At 36.5% G+C, this 17115-nt stretch overlaps 1 long non-coding RNA gene across 3 annotated transcripts; it reads left to right on the top strand.

Moving 5' to 3' along the window:
* Nucleotides 1-6: 6 nt before the first annotated feature.
* On the top strand, nt 7-16998 carry LOC104910974. 3 transcript variants are annotated; one of them, XR_793541.1, is made up of 5 exons: nt 7-338; nt 2698-2782; nt 3686-3766; nt 16632-16859; nt 16984-16998. It is a non-coding gene; the product is annotated as an uncharacterized LOC104910974 (long non-coding RNA). The 3 variants fall into 3 exon arrangements; XR_002114906.2 differs by lacking the exon at nt 16984-16998 and having other exon boundaries at nt 2698-2823; nt 16632-16792; XR_793542.3 differs by lacking the exon at nt 16984-16998 and having other exon boundaries at nt 7-368; nt 16632-16792.
* The last annotated feature ends 117 nt before the right edge of the window (nt 16999-17115 follow it).

Here is a 17115-nt window from a genome sequence, read left to right as displayed (position 1 = left end):
CGGGACGGGGCGAATGGCCGAGCCCCTGAGGAAACGGGAGCTCGGCTCCGAGCGTGTGGGTTTTCCCTTCTCGTCTTTGTTTGTTTGCTTTTAGAGACTGAGGGAAAGTTGCTTGTGCGTGCTGCAAAGCGTGGCGTTGTTCTACGAACCGTTATTTTTAACGCGTGAAGAGCAAGGTCGGATTAGAGGAAGTTTCTGCTCTTTGCCTCGGTCTCCTCCAGTGCAGAGAATGACAGAGAGAACAGCATTCCGAAAGAGAAGGTGGATTTCCTTTTGGGATGATAGCCCTGCCTTTGCTTTTATTCTCGTGTTATTGACATCATTTCACCCACAGCCAGGTGGGCACATGGATGTAGATGTTTTCCTTGGTGAGACATTACCACAGCTCCTTCATTTTTCTAGTCCATTGAATTCAGCTATAAATGTATTCCAGAGGTAACCAGACATTGTGATCTTCTTAGGAATGTCATATGCACACATATACAGCTGTAACAGCAGAAGGTGCCTAAAGAAGAGTACCAGATGTGACACCATATGATCCCTTACCACCCTGAACACAGCTCACTGTGACATTAGCATTTTCTGAATCAGAACTATTGCAGATGGATTTACACTGGGCCAAAAAAATTGGCTTCCACATCCCAGACTAATTCTTCCCTTATAGTTCCTATCTCCTCTTTGCCTTTGTTTGTTTGTTTTGGTTAGAGAAGAAAGCAAGCCAACAAACTGAGTATTGTTGAATGTTGTTCTGCTGAACACTGAAGAAACATTGAACACTGTTTTCATAACATTAACTTCATAGATCACAGGATGTCCTTTAATGTTAACATTTAAATCCACCAGATAGTTATACAGTTAAAGATGGAATTCTTTTCCATGCATGTTTCATGGTTATTTACAGTAAACACAACCTGCACGTGACCTTGGGGTTGTGAGGTTGTATGCAGATTTGCTCAGCTGAGTTTATTTTTTCTACTCTCAATAACTTTGTATCAGCAATTCACTTCATCATCTTATTGTTTGTTTGTTTTTAGATCACTTATCACACAATAATTAGCTTTTAATTCAGTGGTGTGTCTGTGCAAAAACACCCTGAAGAAACATATTCACAACTCATTTTATGCGAGTAGTTTCTTTAACAGCTTCTCTGTTGCCTAACGGTAATCTTCCTAGCATACTCTTGTAAAAGGATGTAACTATGAATAGATTCCTGAATAGTTTACAAGCTAATTGTGAAGGATTTCAATGTAAGGAAAACTTGATTTGAATAAGATAGCATCTATCATTAAGAGCATTAACTAAACCTCTTGTGACAGAATAATTTTAATAGCTGTCATGCTATAATGGGATGGTAATGGTAGGGTGACAGAGTTTTTAGCTACAGCAAATGAGAACAAGCCTAAATGCAGCAGCCACAGATGCAGAAATGAAGGAAAAGAGCTGCTTACCTTTCAAAGTCCTCAGGTAGGTAGGGATGTCTAAAAATAAATACTCTCACCTTTACTGCCAACACTTAAATGAGGGCTGGGAATGGGTGGATCCTGGCTCTATCCCTTCCAGTCACTCATGTGCACTGCATGCAGCTGAGCTCCCCTGGGCAGGCCCTGCCTTCTCACCAGGTACTCTATCACTGCTTCAGGCCATTGCTTAACATTTCTGCTACAGGAGTGAAGAAGTACCTTTTCGTTTGTAGGTCAACATTCTTAAATACAGACAACATTAAAGTGAAAGATAGAAAGTATTTAATTTAACTTGTAGTGAAGGCAGTAATTTCATAGTTTTTTTTTTTGTTTGTTTGTTTGTTTTTTGTCATTTTCTAGCTGCACTGATTAAAGAAAATAAGCACTTCAGTGATGCTGGTTTATTCTTAAGGCATTATGTGATATAATGCTGGCATCTTTGCAACAGTGAATATCGATTCTAGAGCATGTATATACAAACAAATTCATTTATTTGCAGTTTGCAAATAAACGAGAACTAGTCTATAATATTTCAAAATATGAAGTTATTTTTTTCTGCTCTCTATTCCAAAACATCACAACTAGAAAGAGCAGGGACTATAACCATAATTGTCTTTACTAAGACTGTAATTTTGGCATATTTTTTCACGTGTGTAGAAGAAATGCTGAATGATGGCCTGAAGCAGTGATGGAGCACCTGGTGGGAAGGCAGAGCCAGCCCGAGAGAGCTTAGGTATATGCAGTGCACCTGCATGACTGGAAGGGGTAGAGCCAGGGTCCATGCCTTCCCAGCCCTCATTCAATGGTTGGTAGTGGAGGTGAGGGTATCTCTTGCTGCAGGTTTCTGCCTATCTGGGGCTTTCTAAAAGTAAACAGCGCTTTTCTTTCATTTCTGTGGCTGTTACATTTGGGCTTGTTCTTATTTCCAAAGACTTTGTTACCTTGCTCTTATTGTAGTACTTTCTGTGTCATTAGAACATTGCAGCTTGTTCCTTTAACACATGTCCAGAACCATCTCTAGACCTTGTTACATCCTCTGGAATACTTCTGAATTGCAATAATTCTCTTCTGTTTGTACTGCTCATTTTTTTTGCCTAGACTTAGGTGTATTAAGGTCTTTAAATGAAATGTGCTTTGAAACTGGAAAGAACAAAAACTTAAACCAGCTGTGTGATTTGAATATCCTACATTTCTAGCTGTAATCTGGGATCATTTGCTTATTAATTTTTGTGTACAGTTGATGATGAAGTTGATGTCTTCTTCGAGGAACAACTTTCTACTGCCTGGCTACTGGTGTAGTGTAGTCTGTGGGTGAAAAGAAGGTGAGAAAAGAGGATCTCTCTTGCTTTGGAGCTTTGAGTTTGTAAGTTCCATACACTGTTCTTTTTTATTTGTATCTGTGGGTAAGCAGCTGTCTGTTACAGTACTCAGAAGAGGTGAATTGGACATTTATGAAACGTTTTTTAAATTGTGAGCAACGAAAACATTTGGATGAATTCCTGCTGTTCTGTAAGTGTAGTCTTGGAAGCCTTTGTGGAAATGTTACACTATTTATTTCTTTGAATATTACAGTTTTGTTAAGAAATTGTAACGCAATATAAAGACAGCTAAGTTGGTACAAGCAGTAATTGGGGATAGCTCAGTTTTATTACTGTTTTTTTTGTTTAAGTTAGGTGCTTAAATAAGGAAATGATATTATTACCACCATAATAATTCAGCAAAATATAGGAAATAAGTATTATACCTTTAGAAGACACATGAGTGACCATGCAATTGCTGTTCTCTTAGGGAAGTCTAAAGGCTTAACCAAACTTAAATGAATGCTTGGAGAAACACCAGTGTTATCTATTACTATTCTAAGTTTGCACTGAGCCAAGCACTGAAAATGCTCTGTTTGGTAAACTGTAAACATGTGTGCTTCAGCTTGCGGAGTGCTTGTGACTTGAAGGCTTAGAGATGCAACTGTGCTGCCTGGATGATCCCAAACTTACCTCTCTGTAATGCACTATCTTTTAAAAGCAGGGTATGATACCAACTGTAAGCTGCTCGTAGTCTTGAATACCAAAGGACTAGAGAGGTCTGCAGTAGATCATAGGCAGCCAATATAGTGGAAACAAATGATTGAAGGATACTCAGATTTAGCTACTAATTGAAGGAAAAAAAAAATACAGGGAAAAAGTCACCTGGAAGTATATTTACTATGCACGACATGACTGTTCTTGCAGGGAGGAGTCATATTTGTCAAGTCCAAGGGTGAGAAGAGATCCAATTGCATTCCACATGAAGCAAAGCAGTCAGTTTCAAAGGTAAGTCACAACATTATGATCTTTGGATGACTGCAAAGACCAAGTTACTACAAATGGCAACTGTTTAATTTCTTAAAAAGATACACGTGGCAAGGAAAATTAACAAGTTGTGGGGAAAAAAAACTTCCTTGTAAGATGTCTCTTGTAGATAAAGCAGTAGTCAGTTTAACAAGCATGGGTATAGCACTAGAAATATGGAGCTGGTGTGATATGGCATTGTTAGATGAGATTTCCTATTTCTGAAGATGGAAAGTATCAGAGAGAACATCAAGGCCAAGTTCCCAAGCTGTAGCTCAGTAGTGGCAAACCTGAGGAGCAGTCAGTGAATAGAAGAAATATCCCATCAGTACTCAGTCTTAATAAAAGCTAGGACAACACAAAGCTTCATCTAGACTCTCAAGTTGTTTTTTTTTTTCTGGTGCCAATTTTTCTGATTCTCTGAAGAGAATCAGCAGCATGCTGCCTTCTGTTACCATATTCAGATGTTCATACTAGTTTAGATTTTTAATTTAAGCAGTCTCCTGACTGAAGAAATTTAGACGCTTCTCAAATAGACCAACATGTTCATCTCCAGATAAACATGCAATGATAAGTATCTTTACAGCTGAAATGTATTTTGATAATATCCAAACTCCTACTTTTTAAAAGTGAAATTGTCAGTGGGTGACTTTAAGTGATTTACAAGTAGAATCCTTTAATGTTGCAGTTATTGCTGTCACGATGTATACAATCTGTGTATTACTCCAAATAATATTAGAAGCCCAACATTTCATATTAGCTTTATGAGAAAACTTAATGAGATTCTGTAACATTCTAGGACATTGTTTCTATGCAATATATAATATACAAATTGATTTTTTCTCCCCAAAGGGGCCATTTCCTAATAAAAATAAAGTTATTTAGCTATCAAATTCAACAAATATTCTGCCTTAAGGACACCAGAGAACTGCATAAATTTATACTATACTGCTCTTTCACATGAGATTATTTGGAGAATAGTAAGTTAGTTCAATTTTTTTATAATAAGAATGCAGGATTTTTTTCAATTATGAAACTTCTGCCAGGTTTCACTTCCTCAAAATTAATTATTTAAGCACAATTTGCCATGCCATAGTATAATCAAGTTAAAGATTGATAATTGATTACTTTCTTCCTATGTAACATCTCTATAAAAAGCATAACTTACACCAAATCGTATTTTATCATAAAATCTGCACATCCACTGAAATGACATCAAACTTAAGAATACATGCTGATATTTCTTTGGCAATTAATTCCCTAATTTGCTAATTGAAATTTCAGTCTGGAATTGAAATGTAGGCATTTCATGGACTCTGCTCATTAGTACTGCTAAAGATTAAACCTGACTAGGCAACTGGTTTGGTTTTTCAGAGATGTCTGTCTTAACACATGAGCATCAGATGCATAAATACATTCTCAAAAAGATCAAAATTGGTCCAAATATGATCATGTATTGGAGAGGAGGTTAGGGAGCTGAATTAATCAGTGTGTCTCATTTCCATGTCTTTTGGACACCCACTTCATTGACCCTAAATCATTGAGACAGGTCCTTGTTAATTAACATTCATTTGAATTCTGTTAAATTGCTGTAATTACATTATATTGTCGGCAGGCATAATACAAACCAGTAAAGGGATTGTGTTAACTTACACCTCTTGAGGGTCTGGCCTGTGTTTCAACACGTGTTTGAGTAGCATCTCAGCTGTTAGGTGGTGTTCTGCCATTTAGTTAAGTGTGTGAAGCCTTCATAGGCATTAATGTACTCAGAAGTTCATCATACTTAACTGCCTTACAGTAGATATATTCTAAGAGTTTGGACTGAGACTAAAATGTTATTAACAATCACTGTTTTTTGTTTGTAAATAAATAAAAATGTAACCTTTGCCTTGAAGAATGGTGTCTGTAAAATTGTGCCTTGACAGAAAACAAGTAATAAGATGTACTAGATCTTACTTCTTGAATGCAAAAAGTGATATTGACCAGAATATTAAGCATTCAAAATTTATCATAAACTTATATTTCATTAAACTTATAAAATATTTTGAGATTAATTTGGTTTTAGTATTCAAAATAATGATAGTCTAGTAAGACAGTCTATGTAAATGAATCTGCAGAACAAAATATGTAAATAAAAGTTATTTTTCTACAAAACAAAGAGAAAGGTGACAGAATTCTGTAATAGTGACTGCATAACTATCTCTTCTGGAGATTGAATACGAGATCAAAAGAAAAATAAAAAAGGAAGATTATGCAATTAAGATAATTACTCATCAGTGTGGAGGCATTTTGTCTTTCTAGCTACAGACGGAATTGAGATGCGTAAGTAGCAAACAAGAGTAAATTGTCTAGTTTTAAAGTGATAAATTTGTTATTTCTGCCTGTTCCTGAAAAGGTAAGCATGCCACTAGCATTTCTTAGGTCAGTTTTATTTTGATTATTCGTTAAGATCAAGTTGTTTATTGAATATAACTTGCAACTTACATATTGTCCAGGAAGTGATGACAGTGTCCAGTGCTCTTGTTTGAGACAACCCATCTCAGTAATCTTGCCTATGTACTTTTAAGCCTCCATATTTAGCTAAAAGTTACCTTTGTTCCCTGTTTAATCCAATAGGACTGTTTTGACATTCATACTCAGTTCTGTGTACAGTTACATTCATTTTCAGCCTGTTCTTAATATCTTAACTGCAGCTCCCACTCCCTTTTCAGCACTGATATTTTATTGAACACAGTGCCCATTACTTTGGGCTTGACAAAACTCAGAGTCCAAATTGACCACATCAGAAACTCAAGATGAAGACTTGAAATACTTCTGTAACTTTGGGTCTGCTGCTTTTTTCCCATGTGTGTGGTATAATGGTGCATCATGATTATTTCCGAACATCATCAAATTGTGTTTAGTTTGCAAGGGTGAATGTATGTAGGTAAAGCAGGCAATGGTTTCACAACATTAGCAGATAAATCTCTTGATTAAATTCAACAATATTATTGCTCCAAAGTAGTGCTTATTGCCTTTAAGAGTGATGTTACGTTTGGAGGAGGAAGAACAGCTGGATGTGAAAATATATTTAAATGTTTCCAAAATACTCATCTTTCTCAGGTGAAACTCTTTAAAAGAGTAAATAGAAGCCATAAGAAAACACTGCAAATCTTCATGGTGTTTTACCCAAACAACAAAAGACTTTTTGTTATAAAAAATAGGCGCTCTCCTATTTGTAAAAACACATTTGAATTTACTAGGTAAGAAAAAATGAAGGTATGCTATGGAAATGTTACGAATTTTGAATCTGTAATGAATTGGTAATGCATGTGTATTAACTTCCAGTTGATTAAATTTTATATGCTTATTTATAGCTAAAATGTATCTGGCATACTTGGGTACAAAGTAATGATGTAGAAGTAATCAGTCATATGCACCTGTTTGATCTTTCATGCAATGAAAGAATAATAATTGCCCTGCAAACACAAAGGCATCACATTTAGAATGGTTCTTTTGTTGCCTGGAGGTTTTTTGTTTGAATTAACAACCTGAGAGGAAAAGACATTGAAAGAGTGAATTGGACGCAGCAGTAGTTTTACCAGAGTTGATCGATGAAACCCAGAAGTTTGCGTTATGATAGCTTTGCACTAATGTTCAATTAGTAGTAACAAGTTAGCTCTAATTGATGCTTAATATACCAAACACTTAGGTTTATATCATTAACTGATTTCTTATTGCAGTATCATTTATGCCATTCCATAATGATTCCTATGGTGACTGCTTTTATAAGAGGATTTTCATGTTTAACAGTCAAGCTCAAATGTCAGGTAGCATTAAAGACTGGATTTATGTTTTTAAAATTTGGCATAGTTTATTCAGTTACCTCCCCAGCCAGACCTTCTATATAAGTAGATCTTCACCGGATCCAATGGTGTGACTAACGTATTTCTGAATGCAACAACTTCAAATTGGTGTAAAATATATTAATTTGGCATGCAACTTAAGATCTGAGTGTCTTTGTTATTTTAAGGTGAGGCTTGAGTCATCATACTGCTCAAAGTAGAAGAGATCCATAGAGGATAGGCAGAAGTGCTGCTTTAAGCAAGATCGTGCTTCTTAGAGGTCTAGCTAGAAGCATTTATATAGAAGCTATGGAAATATATTAGCATGGGACACAAACAAAATGAGTATATAATCATTTATTTGTTCTACATAAGGTAATAAGATTCCAGTTGCCACACTAGTTTGCCTAATTAAATTTATTTTATAAGTGGACATCATTTATTTGAGGTGTCTTTACAAGGCATTTTTGAATTTAGGCTGTGCTTTAGCATTTACTTAGAAAGTTAGTCTTAAATGACAAAGTGACTTGCACAAACTTAACATAAGTAGTATCAGTGTAGAATTAGGTACATTCTGTGTACTAGAACTACCTAATCCTTGGACATAGTTCACAAATACACATCTGAATTGTTTAGACATGAGATGCAAACAATATGTTCCATGAGTGGCAAGCCTATTTTTTCAGATGAGAAAACCTAATGTCTTTTTCCTTTTCTCTCTCCAATTCCTAATTAAGATTTTAGGACCAGACATCTATGTGACTACTGGGGCAATTGGAGAAGCTTGTCAGACCTGCAGCATTGTGCTACCTGTTTACCAAGCAGACCTCTAATATAGTCATATTATCTCATCCTTAAGGAAGAGTTCTCTGTGTGTTCTAAATCTTTACTGCTGAAGTACCATGCAGGGCTACTTTTCTGAAGACTCCTGAGTTACTTATGCTTCATTAAAGCCTTCAGCTTCACTTTAGTTCCACATTTGGAACTACCTTGTGTTCTTTCCAAACTATTTTCATAAGATCTTTGACCATCTGTTGACCTTTATCAGATTACTGCCTAAAGATTATTGCCAGAAGCTTGACGCTCCAATTATTGAGAGTGATAGGTTATCTAGAACAATCCTGCAAGCCTCAATTGACACAGCAGCAGGGACAGCTGTCTGTGCTTTCACCTACTCTTTATTTCTTAGGCAATTTTCTTGGCTTCTGCATTTCCAGAGAGAATAAAACTACTATAAAGAATGATTGTTTAGCACCTATTCCAAAGAGGCATCGCACTCTGCAAAGGGTATGAACTGGAATATCTTGCCTGTAACAAGCTGAATTAGCAAGACCAGCTATTCTTCTTCTGGTTGTAGACTGCAGACTTGTGACTGAGTGCGAGCAATATCATTACTGGAATGCTTTTCTAATATGCTTTAAGGTCGTCCTAACAGATGCTTGATTTCTTGGCTAGAAGTTGTCCTTTGGGTGCCTTGAGATTAAGGGAGCTATGCTGTCCTCCTGAGCAGTAAAGCATTATCTATTAGATGTTTCTGCTAGCAGCCTGCTTGTGTGCTTGAATGAGCTGGGTAATAGATTCAGTATTTTGAAAAATCCGTATCATGTCCAGGAACTTCAAGACTGTGCTCTAGAGTCTTTTCTTCAAGAACATAATTAACCATATTGACTTTGCCTTTGGTTGGGAATACAACATGCCACACTTTTCATTCCAGAATGTCCAGACCTGTTTTTTCATCAGCTATTAAAAGAGATGTTTTACCCATACTTGTGTTTTCCAATCTTGAGAATTGTTTGGAGGATAATTATGATCATTTTAATAGCTAAAGCTGGCTGGTTCAACCAAGGTGTATTTCAGAATCCACATTCTTGCCAAAGTCTTTCTGTACAGTGCTTCAAGCCGTTGCTTTTACATCATGATCTCTTAAGTATTAATGTAAGGCTGACTTGACATCAAGATTTCAACTTCTCCATTGAATTTTCTATTCAAGCTCATTATTGAAATTGTATCTTTAATGCCCAAAGACAGTTTATTTATCTCTTAGAGAAATACTCTGATTAATAGAACAAAAAGAGGCAAATTTACTTGTTCAGATAGACTTCATTTGCCAAGTGATACACAGAAAAGTCAATTTCCCTTTCCTTGGCCTCATTGTCTGGAATTCTGATGTTTCCTGGATGGAACTGGGTTCTTCTGGCAGCTTAATCTATTTGACAGCTGTTTCAGCGCTGCACGGATTCTTTGTTTTTGTTGATACTGTAGTAATTGTATATTGAAGTGCTTGTTGATATTTTTATATCCTTCATGAAATAGTTTTCAAGTACGGTCTGAATGTTATGGTTGTTTCCTCTGTTTCTGAATGCTTTTTGAGTGCTCAGAAATGGTACTTAAGCTTTCATGTGCTTGTTGAATGTTTATCAGAAGTCCTACACCATCTATGCTACTAAGATCTTGAAAAGAGATATGCATTGAAATGTAAGTATGAAAGAAGAATTTACACAAAACTAGACAGATGTATTAAAAGTTAACAACTTTTCAAAGAAAAGACTGTAAAATGTAGATATGCGTGTGCTGCAGTGCAACTTAAAAATGACAATTCCTGATCTGAGAAACATTCTATAAAATTCTCATTCACTGGATTTGGTAGCTGTATGTACTGTGTTCATCCCAGGCTGGTAACCAGAGAGACTTGGTCAGTTTGATACCAATGCTCAGAAGTCTGTTCTGGGGGAGAAAGTCACTCCTAAATAATGAAGCACTGCTGTCATTTTTGCTTCTATGCTTCAGTTGTGCAGTGTTATATTATTCAAACTTTTATAGAAATGCAGGTGTTCATAAAGTTAGTATTCTGTTTGTCTGTACAAATGCAAAGGTCTTCTGATTCTTTTCTTTATTATATTTTTCCTAATTATTTTCTCTATTCCAAGTACCCAGTCATGTATTTGTCTGAATAATTGTGGTGCTGTAATGATGTGATAAACACATCTCAAATGTTTTGGTGCTAGGGGATCTGTCATGAACAAGACATATATAGTCATACATTTATTTGATTATTGATACTTCATAAAGCAAGAAACAGCTGTGCAGATGTGTTGACCATGTAGCAATATGCTAATAACTATTGCAGAGATTTTTAGATATCTCACTGGTTTGAGGCAGGGTTATAACAAGCCTGTCTGGAGTTAATTTAGAGCCCTTTAGGCCTTTCACTGAATCCCATAAACTGGGCTTAGAAATCAAGGGCTGCACCCAATACTTGAGATTTAGAAAAAGCCTGGCATCAATGGGATTTGTTCATAATTTAAGGATGTATGTATATATGATGCATTGTCTGAGCTCAGTCATGTGTCAGACCAATTGCAGACAATGGACTTTACACTACCAGAAGCTTTCTTACATTTGTCAGGACAGGCCTTGGTATCTGCTTCCACTGTTTTTAGTTTTGGAATATATGCAATAAAGATGGCAGTGCCAAATAAAAATTTGTACTGTGCAAACATACTGGGATATGAGTGACAGCAAAGCTGTTAAAATCCATGTAGCAATATTAGGAACTTGGCAAATGCTTGGGGGAGGTTGGGGGAAAAGGCTGATGACAGCAAGGCTGTCAGACTACAGCATAATCAAACATTAATTTTTTCTTGTGTAGTAATCCTGTATTGTAGTCTTTCCTAATCAAAAACTGAATCCGTGCTGTGAATAGGTTGGGTCACTTTTTGAAAAATGTGCTGCAGAAAGACCAGAATTATTGCCTAAGTCGTAATTTAACAGAACTATAAGTTCAGTACTCACATAGCACTTAAAAATGCCTGTAAATAGAAGTGTCACACATTCTTAATGTCATGCTAGGAATGCAAAATAATTCCTAGGGTCTTCTCTTTAAAACAAAGCAAACCGAAAGCCTTAGTTTAATGGACTCTGGCAGACATGCATGTGAATTCCATTTTCAAGAAGGAAATTGGGCAATACTGAATAGGGCAAAGCCATTCTGCCAACCTTTTATTGTGTGAGCCACGTATAAGTACTCACTGTTAAATATTTATGGAATATAAATACAAAACTAAGAACATAATACTTTGTCTCGCCATTAATTTAATATGACAGCATTGTCTGCTGTAAGGAAATAGGATCCATTAATGGTCTCACAGATTGCAAAGGCTTTCTCTCTGGGTCTGTGATTTCCAACCTTTGCTGACAATTAAGCTTAATTCTCTCACAGGTAGAGATTTTGAAAAATCCCAGCACTAGTATACTTAATAAAAATGCTTACATTATAAAATGGCCACTAATAAAGGAGTAATTTTTTAGCTGCATTACCTCCAAATATAGACTGTTTACATCAAGTAAAATAGTTCTCAAAAAAATATATGTGTATATATAACCCCTAAAACATCAAAAATAATCAAAATGTGCAAAAATAATCAAAATCCTGAATGTGTTATGATAATGACCAGTTTTCACTTTTGTAGATTTTTTTTATAAAATATATATATGAAACTGGACTGTTGGCTTTATGTGTCAGTCTGAATATGGATTATTAATTCCAGCTTTATTTTAAATATGATGCCTTGAGAAACATAAGGGGCATTTAATGTGATGGTCAACCATGGTGACTTGAGATTACTAGTTTAAAGGGAGTTAACTAAATAGGGCGTGTAACCCGAAGGGTCTTCTGGAACAAATGCGATAGCTATTTCTGCCCTCCAGTATTTGTAGACTACAGTGGATAAGATTTTGTTGTTATTGTTTTACTTTTATTTGTGTTTTTTTCATTTCATAGGAGTGAAAAAGACTACTTTCCAATGCCTGTCTTCTGTAGTTTGTTCTCCCAATTTTTATTCCATAGAGAACCTTGTATTCTTTGTCAGAAGAATATATCCTTCCCTTTCTCACTTTGACCTAAGTTATTAATCTTCAAAGGAATTTGCACCTTAGGATACAAAAATAGCAAACCACATTTTTTTTCTGTCTCAGTGTTTTGCTATTAGTTTCATTTCAAGAGATATCACAGAAAGTCACAGAACTTTGATTTTATTGATAATCTTAGGAAATGTGGGTGGGGTATTTTTGTTGTTTGCTGATTGCCTTATGATTTAAATTTGCAATGGCAAAACTGCAAGGCAGTGTTTCTAATACTGATTTTGTAGCTTGTATTGATATGCAAGACAACACTATCACTATATAGCATCAATGTTATTTCATAGCCTAATTCAGCTCACTTTTTGTCACATGTTCTTGGCTATGCTATCCTAGGAGCAGCATACAACTTTGCCTGGCTTGTAACCTTTCAAGTCTCTTGAGACTAATACTGACCGCTTCTTTCTATTGGTTCTTTTTTAAGATAGTTCTGATGTTTTTTGGGTTTGCATGGATATTCAAAAAGTTAAGTTCACTGGTAAGTGTGCCTGGGTGGTACCTGGATACAGTCTGGTCTAATTCGAGCAGGACAGATGACATTCCAAAGAGTGAGAATAATTCTACGGGATGGAAAATATTGAAAATATTTTTCATTACCTCTCTCTCAATTTCCATGAACTTTTTTAGGACTGTCTGGACAATAACCACATCATCAGGTTCCCTGAATGTGACTGTCATTATTTTTAACATCTTACTCAGCCTTTATATCTTCCAAACCCAGAGGGAGCCTGAACTTTTTCCAAGGCTAGAGAATACGGGTAATAAACTCCCAGTAGTCAAATTCCCAATGCTTAAATAATGGATTTTTTTATTTGAGAAAGACTGAAATTAATTGATAACACTTCTATTCTTAAACCTACTTACTAGAGAAAACTATAGTACATAAGTCATTCAATGAAGGCTAAAGAAATTAACATATTTGAACATTATAAAGGTACACCAATTCCAGCTTGCTCAACAGCACTGCTGATTGCGAGTAGTAACTTACCCATCTGACAGGGGGCATCTTCACAGAAGCTGTCCTGCCTTTCCAGGGGGATGGAGATGCTGCTTTAGTTCTCTGTTATGCTAGCACAACAGTTTTATTTCTTCTTTTGCAGTCTGCTGTGCCTAAGTAGCATGGAATATGTGGTCACTGAGAGTAATACCACTCACCACAATGGAACCAATCTTTTACCAAAAAAAAAAAAATCCATAAAACTGTCAGATTATAGCACACAAGAACACAATGGTTTCATGTAGTTTAATGAGTGGTATTCCAAAAGTGGGCTTGGTGGAATGTCGTTTTCTCTAATGAGTCAGCAGAAAGGAAGGCATAATGCCCTTCCCTTTTAGTTCCTGTACGTTAATCTCTTCAGAGCAAGCTTGCCATAGCTCAGGTGTCAGATGCTGTTTATAACTATGCTGGAAACATAACAGAACAAAATAGTATCACCAATTTCTCTTGAGACTTTACATGCATATTTTAAGATACCTGTTTTATCGCTGCTGCTCTTAGTTCAAGCACTTATCTGCAGTTTTGTAAGGTGGCTTGAAAAGTCTTTTCTGTCTATGAATTTGCCCAGTTTCTCTTTGAATCTGTGACCAAATGCCAGCTGTGATTTGAGAAGTGTTCATCACCTTGCCTTGTTTATCTGTTATTTAAACTGAAGACTCCTGTTCTTAATGGCCATTCCTTACATGAAGCTATTCCCATTCTCCAGTACCTTCTCCAGTATGTCAGATAATTTTAAGATGGAAAGCAAGAACTTCACCCATTATTCAAGTCTGAATGGCTGCAGAAGCAGTGTGGATTTACACAATGGCATAATAATGCTTTATATTTTGTTCTTTCCTAATAATTCCATACGTTTGGTTTGGCCATTACTGAGAATCTAACATACATTTTCATAGAACAGTCAATTGTGTATTTCTCTGAAGTGATCCAGATTATCAGGCTGTTAATCATGAAACTAACAGTGAGGAAAATGCCATTTTTTGCTAAAGTGAATGTTTTATAAGTAGAGTATTTTAAATGTGAATATAGGTTTAGTTTTATTTTGCATTCCTGTAGTATTTGATATTATATAGTTTCTTCTTGTGATATGTTGATTGCCGTTTGTCATTCACTTTTTTTTCTCTGAAGTTAAAATTGTACTTTTTGATCTTTTTTTTTTCTTACAAACTTAAGTTATTCTGGAGAACTATACAAGTATATAATAACTGCTTTTACAACTTTTATCAAATAAATTGTTGGATGCCATTTCCTGAAGCTTTTATTATAAAACTAATATATGTGATGTGAACAACTGTGGCAGTTTTCACAAAATTAGTGTGAAGTTGTCCCGTGTTCACTCATCAATGGGTTTCATAACACAGGTTAGAGAAAACAGCTGTTTGGCCTTTGTGGCCATTCAATTCTTCTGCTGTGTCAATCAGCTCTGCCTGTGTCAATCTAGTTGTTTGCCATGTAGATTTTTACATCTCCAATGGAGTGTCTAAAACTGTCAGATCACTTCATGAAGGCCACTGTACACCATTAAAACAAGAGTGATGTTTTCCCAGGTGCGGAGGTCTACAAGCACTTATGCGTTGCTTAAATTTCAGATACCATAATGTAAGGCCTTCCTATTCATATTTTCTTAACAACTTTAGATGACTGAAAAACCACTAGCTTCATTCATTTCAGAAATTATTTGCCATATTTGGAGAAAAAAAAAAAGGTGTGAAAATATGTAAAATTCTGGTTTGATTTTTTTTAACTGAGAAAAAGTTATGTGATTTTTTTTTCTTTGTCTCCTTTCTGTCATTTTGTATTTAACTGTTGTATTTTACATCAAATACGTCATTTTAGGTACTTTTAAAGACCAATGCACTAAGATCTGAATAGAAATAAACTGCAAAATGGTTGACATTGCCTCCTACCTGCAAAGGGCTCAGACTGAGCCTAAGAGGCAGCATACAGGAGTATTCAGAAGGAAGTGAATGACTTCCTTCCATTGTAAGGTTTTCCTTGTTTGTAGAGATTATTCCTGTCTCTAATGCCCACTGTGCTGCTGCCTTGGGAGTATGGTAGCAATTATACTGAAGCACTTGGAGAGCAGATGAAACTCCATCCAGTGCTTGCCTCGCTGCTTTTCCTAGCTTATCTTTAAAGGTGAGGGAGAAGCTTCTGTGCAACCCTTTGCACTGCTGCATTACAAGGGTATAAGACAAGGGAAAATGGTTTTAAAATAAGATGGGAGATTTAGGTTAGATATTAGGAGGAAGTTTTTCACTCAGAGGGTGGTGACGCACTGTAGCAGGTTGCCCAAGGAGGCTGTGGATGCCCCATCCCTGGAGGCATTCAAGGCCAGGCTGGATGTGGCTCTGGGCAGCCTGGTTTGGTGGCTGGCGACCCTGCACATAGCAGGGGGTTGAAACTCAATGATCATTGTGGTCCTTTTCAACCCAGGCCATTCTATGATCACTTTAATCAGTTTGGTTTGAAATCACTTTAATCGGTTTTGGTTTGGAAGAAATTTTTAATAGCTAGACCTCAAGTCAGTTTGGTTTTGATTGTAGAAAGAAAAAAGATGACTTGTCATTTAACGTGCTTATGTAACAATTCATTTTAACTTCTGGAAGTTCTTCATATGTGTATATTTCATCTAATTTTCTTGTATCAAGTTTTAAAGAAATCTTCCCCCCTCTTTATAGCCATAAATGAGGCTCCTAACAACACTTCCTCTACTTATCAGTATATATATATGCAGAACAACAGTCTTGGCATAGTTCAGCGTTCCATGAAACCTAATATGCTTTTGCCAACTAGAGGAAATATCTGTCTATTGTTCTCTGTCTGTAGTGGAGTAAACAGACTTGTAGGGAGTCTCTTATTGCTGTAGGAAGTTATTACAGAATGGCCTCGTAGCGGGGACCACGGCAATATTTACTGAGTGCTCTGAAACTGGAAAGCTGCTCAGCCTCAAGCTCACTTAATAAAGCGTTTATATATCCTGTTGCAGTGCACATCAAGCACAGCTGAAGAAAGGAAGTTATTTCAGCTCAAGTGAATTTTTATTAATCACAAAACTGAAAAATAAGAAGTCGGATAAATGAAATTGGTTTGGATGTTTTTTTTCCAGGCAACAGCGCAGTCCTCTCCAGTGACACAAGGTGTACAAGAGGATGTTGTCCAGTGGTAAGAGAAATGCAATCAGACCAGACGTGGAACGCGGCTCCCATTTGAATGACTGTGATTCCAGTAGCTGCACACTGGTTTAAAAATAAAGCAGTACGATCTGATTCTCTTCTGTCCTTGTGCTTGAGTCATGCGCTCGTGCAGAGATTTTTGTAGGCAGTTTGCTTTGCAGGTAAGAACTACACGCAAATGTTCCTAATTATCCAAAATAAGAGCTCTGGTGACCACTTCATTTACGTTAAGTACTTCAGCTTTCTACTGTTGAGTAGTTTAGAGTAACTGCATTTACTCAGCAGAACCACTAGCGGAGAGAGGAAAGAACGGCGCGCGGAAGCGCGGCCCGACCGCGCATGCGCCGATCACAGGGCGCGCGCTCGATGTCTCGGCCTGCGGCTGCCGCTGTCTGACCATTCCAGGCCGGAGCGAGC

This window comes from Meleagris gallopavo, chromosome 5 (genome assembly GCF_000146605.3).
Source record: "Meleagris gallopavo isolate NT-WF06-2002-E0010 breed Aviagen turkey brand Nicholas breeding stock chromosome 5, Turkey_5.1, whole genome shotgun sequence".
NCBI lineage: Eukaryota > Metazoa > Chordata > Aves > Galliformes > Phasianidae > Meleagris > Meleagris gallopavo.
The sequence above is the reverse complement of the archived record's forward strand: the minus strand, read 5'-3'. Positions and strand labels throughout refer to the sequence as shown.